The sequence below is a fragment of the Tyto alba genome, unplaced genomic scaffold (genome assembly GCF_018691265.1).
Source record: "Tyto alba isolate M040663 unplaced genomic scaffold, T.alba_DEE_v4.0 Super-Scaffold_6, whole genome shotgun sequence".
NCBI lineage: Eukaryota > Metazoa > Chordata > Aves > Strigiformes > Tytonidae > Tyto > Tyto alba.
The window spans coordinates 6,878,516-6,885,082 of record NW_024881327.1 but is presented as its reverse complement, the minus strand read 5'-3'; the positions used below and the strand labels follow the sequence as shown (position 1 = coordinate 6,885,082).

The 6,567-nt window shown below is 35.1% G+C and overlaps 1 protein-coding gene across 3 annotated transcripts in view; it reads left to right on the top strand.

The window, feature by feature from the left end:
- GRIA2 (glutamate ionotropic receptor AMPA type subunit 2) overlaps positions 1 to 2,143 on the top strand; it is a 97,797-nt gene extending 95,654 nt beyond the window's left edge. For all 3 annotated transcript variants that reach the window (XM_042807631.1, XM_042807629.1, XM_042807632.1), the window contains one exon: positions 1 to 2,143. This exon is cut by the window's left edge and continues 783 nt beyond it. The gene's annotated coding sequence lies outside the window, so the exon portion shown is untranslated.
- Positions 2,144 to 6,567: the final 4,424 nt, after the last annotated feature.

Here is a 6,567-nt window from a genome sequence, read left to right as displayed (position 1 = left end):
AATATGTAATGTTGAGAAGAGAAGAAATAATAATTAAGAAGTTAAAAATCTTGTAATTTAATATTGTTATTAAAACTTTGCTGTATATCCTATTCTTTAACATTTGGTGTTAATATAAAATTACTTGGCAATGCTTGACATTTGAAATAAACTTTTTTCTATGGTTTTATTTGCAAGTGTTCCATTAATTTTACTAGTTACAGTTGGGATATAGAGAGCCTGAAATCTAAAAGGACACTGTCAAGGTTGGGTCAATGTTTTCCTTTTTGGCAGTGTCGCCACCCCCAACTCACTTGAATCTGTTCTACAGTTTTTTTCGACAGATGAGCCCAAGCTGTGATGCCCAGATATGCATTTTGAACTCTGAAGATCCAAGGTTGTTCTGGGTTGGAGCGGTACTTGATACCAGCACATGAGGAGTCAGATAGGTGCTGATTTAGAGCTCCTCTTAACTCTGACGTGCAGGGACTTGTGATCCAAAGATTCGGTTCATATCTATCTCTACTTTTGTACAATTGCATTCATAAATACATGTACAGAGAGGGAAGACTATCAGTAAAAATTGATAAGTGGCAAGCAGTAAAATAGTGTTAAATATTTTTTTAAAGTATGAAACAAACATAGTTCTCAAATTGCTACTTTAATGAAGCAGTTTTAAACTGTTAAAAGGTAATTCTAAGCAGTAACTAATAAAGTTCTTTGTTATGAAGAATACCCAAAACCTTGGCAATGTCTTTTTTGAATTAAGATTGATAATAACTCGAATTAGATGCAAGTCTGTACTGATCAAAGTAGAAAAACTTTCCTGAATCTTAATCATTATGAATATTCTTTGCTATCTGAAGTTGCCATATGTTTTAATTATGTGTCTTTTAAAATGATAACTCTACTTACAAAGCAAAAAGGAATCCTAAGAGGGGTGCAATAACATTAATTTAAATGCTAATGCAAATCAAAGCAACATCATATTTCTCTAGCTTTCCCTGTAGATAAAATTCTGTACATTTGATTGAAAAGCTTACATTTTTCTGCATTGTGGATACATTGCCTCATGCAGTATCAGTAAATCTCTATTTTTGACTTAATAAAATTTGAAATGATTTGCAGTTTTAGTTGGAATCCATTTCTTAGGCTGAAGTAAAATGTTTACTGAACATTGGAGAAGACAGAGCATTTGTCAGAAACTTGAAATCCCTTCTTGTGGTACGAGCTCTGAGCCTGTTTCTGCAAGCATGTGAACAAGGTGTATACCTCTCTTGATGACCACACTGAGAGTATACACAGTGTTTTCAGTCAGATTTACCAGTAACTTTCCCGTAATTAAACGAACCTGTTTCTTGACGCATCTGTTATCTGTAGGTGTTCTGTGCATTACTCCTCATCAGGAATGTTGGGGGATGCATTCTGATTTTTAATGTTCAATGCTAGAATGACCAAACTAAAAATATTATTCGTATGGTAATCTAAACTTTTTGAAAAGTAGAATTGCATTACTGTATACAGTGGAAAGCTATTTATTGTACCTCTGGGCTTATTCCTCTAAAAATCGTAGTGTAAAAAAAAACTTTGTCAAGCCTGAACTGATGTATATAACTGAAATAATGTAAAGTTATATTTTCATGTTTTTATACTTAACAACATGATGGGAATACATAATGTATGAGTATTTCAATTACAGATAATATTGATTGGATAATACACATCTCGGTTAAAAAACAGTAATCATAGTTTAATATCCATGTTACAGTACATCAGTATATTACTATATAAAGTATGTCTGTGTGCATTTAAGTGAAAAGTAGTCAAGAGTGATGAAAGCTGTCCAAGGGTTTTTTATTCATTTTATATGAAAACTGTTATGGAACAACCAAAATGTTTATGAACTCAAACTTGTGTAAATTTCAAAATGTCCTTTTACTGTAGCTTTTTGTTTACAGTACAGTATCTTATTTTCTGCTTTGTTAAATGAGTAACGGTACAAAGCTGGACATACACTTTCTAAGACATTAACGTTCCCGTTTTTTCATGTATACCTATATGACAGAAAATGCTTCTGATTTTATTTTTCAATCTAACACATGATGGCTTTTCTGGAGTGTTGTATAAACTTCAATCATACATAAAAAAATCTTCTTAAAAAAGGCAAAAGACCTTTAATGTCTGTTTAGTATTATTGAAATCTGGTTTCTTATTTATTAGAAATATATTTTCCTAAGATTTTACATAGAGAAAACCAGTTTGTCCCCACGGATATGAAATTTCCTTGAAGAGTTTTGCAAGGAGAATATAAATCTACCCCCAAATCATCTTGTCACTCAAGGGTAGATTTACTATAGTTTGCATTATTTCTAAATGTAGTAATGTAGCTTCATGCCAACAATGTAATTGTATTTCTGGAATGTAACCTTCTTGATCATGGTTATAATGGCAGTGTGATAGGATGATAATGCTAGTAGGTTAAGTATCTATTCAGTAACTCTACTTAAAAATTGTCATCTTCAATCAGTATTTTTTTTACTTTAACAGATTGTTGATGTGTCCAAAGCAGAGAAGGAACTTGAGAAATGGGAAGTGGTTTAGGTATATATTAGTAGTGTCACTAGTAGAGATCTAGTGCAACAGAGTTTGCTGTAGTAGCAAACAAATGTGTCTGAATATGTTTGCAATGTGAAAGGTTCAACATTTTTATTTAAGTGTATTACACGTTTTAACAGAGAATGTTTCCAGGCTAGCAGCCTCCTCTTAGATGTAAACAATGTTTTCACATGAAGTACGGTGCACAAATAATTCTGTTTTAAAATACAAATACATGATTTTAGCTGTCATTTCATACAGTTAATTATATTAATACAGTGCTCACCAGCAAAATAGAATCATGAGCAGCTGTTCTGCTTGATATCCCTAGAGGCTACTCAGACCCACTTCACAGTACCAAAGTTTATTGTTTATTAAATCTCTTCATTTAAGCTCTCATGGGATCACAAAAATTTGCTGTGAGAGATCCATCAGGTACAGATTGTCTTAGGAATTCATATTATAGAAATCACTTAATAAAATCCAGCAAGTGATTTAGCTGTGGACTTAACTTTGAACGTTTTTCCTAGCATCATTTTTTGTAGATAATAGAAAGTACTATCTCCCTGTGTGAGGCATAATAAAGTTAGGGAATTTTTGTAAACAAGTGGCAAAAAAAAAAAGAACACAGTAAGATACAACACAAAACTTCTGAGAATCACAGATCTAACTGACTTGCAGCATTTACATGTCTTGAGGCCTTCCCACAGTTAGCCCACTACATGCAGTTAGTTCTAATACATGCTTTTTTAGCTTGGTAGGCAAATAGGAAACATAATTACTGTGTATAATACTTATAATTTAAAAAACTGATTTGGCAGTCATTAAAAATGTTTATTATAGCTCATTGCACATGTCTCTTAAAGAATCAGTGATTATAAAGACGGGAAAGATAGGTCATCTGAGCTAAACCTCAAATTCAAGTGGCATCATCCACTGTGCTGTTCTTCTATCAGTCTCCTTTGTACATCTCTTACTGTTAATCAAAATTTGGCTACCTCTGTAGACAGCTCAATTCTTATCTCAGTGGTAAGAAAATTCTTTACACCTAAAAGAAAATCACTTAATTCCACAGAGTTGTCTAGTGAATGACTTTGTAGCGTTTGCCCAAAGTTCTTCCTCACAATACACTTCCAGCTCTCACTCAAAAGGAAAGGGCCATTACTACGTGCTGTAAGAGCAGAGAAAAAGTTCACATTTCATTATTTTTAACAAATGCTGAATTTTCAAGACTGACTTACCTGTGTTAAAACATTTATTCCTACTAGTCTTCCGACTGAAGACTGTGATTTAAAATATGTATTTAAATTAAAATAGGTTTTATTAATTTGCTGTAAAGATCCCAAACATAATTTTGAAAATGTATCATATAGAATAGGAAAGGGCTGCTCCACATTAGTGCCTAGACCAGCCCCTTGAAATTGTCTTTGGTTAGTTCATATCTTGAGGTGGGAGAAATGCTGCAGAGGAAGAGGTTCCAGTGCATCCCATGAGCTCTCCCAGGACCACACTGCCTCTTTGCATCTTTCCATGCACAGAAGGCAAGCAGGTGACAAAGCTGAAGTAGGATTTGGAGAGGCAGTTCTATGTCATACTTCTGCTGCCCCTCAATCCTAAAGGGTGAAGGACCATCCAAAAGAGGCACCAGAGAGGATTTATCCCTATTTTCTAAGGGCAAAAAATACACTCACAATTGGATTTTTTTCTTTTAAAACCCACTGTTAGTGTAGTTTTCAAATTATAATTCTGTGTTTTAGTTTATGGCAAACAGTTCTTAAATTTGAAAATAAAATCTCTTTCCAGAGTTTGTAATGTGTACACCTACTAGCTTCTTAGAAGGGGACAGCTCAGAGTCCTCCTGGCATGTGCTTTATTGAAACATCAAGAGCATTTTGTTAAAAGTATACTTGGAGGCTTTTATATGACAACCTTTTACCCAATTTTCAAATTGTATTGTTACTGCCTGCCCTTCAGCACCATGTTCTGTGAGGTAAAAGAAAAATGTAATTAAAGAGATCAAGCTATAGCTCTTTCACTTAATAGTATGATTTACAAATAACAATATTTTTCAGTAGGTTTCCTTCTGAGTTTCATTATAAATGACAAACACATTTTGGGTTACCTCATGCACCTAAATAGCAGAATATTCACAGAAATATTTTTTTCTGGTTTTGAACAAGTCAATATTTTTTGTAGTGTCACAATGACTAAAGATACAGTAATACAAACTACCTGATTTTTACTCAGGTGCTTGCTTTTATATTTGTTACTGTTGTTTTTAATAAGTTCACAAAACAGTTGGAACAGTATTTCCATAAATTTGGAACTAAGTGGCTTAGCAGCTAATAGAAGTTACCTGTAGCTGGAATTCATCATTCAGTTTCAGCTCCTATGTGTTAGTAAATAAGCAGAGTTGCTGATATATGAAAATTAAGATTTTGGATGTTGCAGTATATATGTATGTATCCATACATAAATATGGAAATGCAATAGTAAAACTAGTGCTGAGTTTGATAAGGCCATACTCTAAAATGGTGATAAGCATGGCAGTAATTCATACCAGGGCCAGTAGGGAGAGAAGTGTTCATAAACAAGTGCCTTACCACCTTTAGTTTGAATAAATACGGAATCTTACATTTCCATGGGATAGTATGAGTCCCCATGGGACTCCATCAACAGTGAATCCCCTCACTTCAAAATCTGGTGTATCTCCTGTGATCGTCTTTGTTCTCACTGACAGGATTAAGTTCTACAGAACTTCTGTGAGGAAAACAGGCTCTTCCATGCTCCCTTCCGCCTACACAAAAAGGTCAAACGAAAGCTATTGCCTGTGTCATTGCCTCTCACTTGAGCAGCAGAGGTGTTGGGTGTATGTATATACATGTATGTGCTTGATTTTTAAAAATCTCACTGTCTTACCTATTTAAAAATCTACACGAGTGATCCAAGAGGCTCAATTTTAGTCAGATCTAACATGACATGAACAAGGACAAACGAAACATTGCTCTTTGTAAGTTATTACTTGATTTTCTGAACCAAAACCTCTATAAGGAGTCAATACCTCCAGAACAAAATACTGGGCATTGACAGGGCTGGATATTACACTACCTACTTTGGACATTGTGCAATAATATAGACTCCTGCGGTGCTGTGGCAGAATTCTGTCCACATTTTGTATTGTTTTTTTACTGGCATAGATAAATGAGTAGTATAAACTATAGGAAATCACTTTCACAGTGTAGGCTTGACAGACAATTTTCAGGCAATTTCTATTGATTTGTTGTATCTGTGGCATTACCGTGTTCTTTAAATCTGCAGCTTCTGAATATAAAAATAAAGCATGTGATAAATTCATTTTAAAAAGCCATTATCTTCAGTGAGAGCAGGACTTTACTCAACATGTTTTCTTTGTGCTGGTGGCTATGCTTACCTAAAGTGCTTGTTTTCCACAGGAATGTTTTTCACTCCTTTTCACTGCATGCTCTTGCTTGTTCTAGAGGACCTAAAAATATATAAATATATATTTATTTTAGCATTATAGATTCACAATTAGACGTGGGAGATGTTCATCAGTTCTGTTTAGTCCACCTTATAAGCTGCTTTCTATAGGAGATATTTGTTGTTCTATGCTTGTAATTTACTTTTTGATCTTCCATCCTTGGGAGAGATTTTATCAGAGGGAGGGAAAAAAGGTAACGCGGCGTATCCTGCCTGCTGATTTGACGTGTTGCCCGAGTCATTCAGCTGATGAGCGTGTCCAGTGACTCACACCTCTTAAAGAACCTTCCTCAAACGCCAGGGACAAAGGCTGCTCTGGGGAGAGTGAGGTAATACGCGCCGGTTGGATCCTGCCCCGCTGGAGTCCAGGGAAGCTGGGGTGTCAGGGCCGAGCCTGAACCTCCCTGCTGTCTGTGTGCAGTCACGCAGTGATCTCCCCTGGGATCACCACACTGGCAATCAAGCTAGCAAAACTGAATTGTTAGTGGGGTCGGG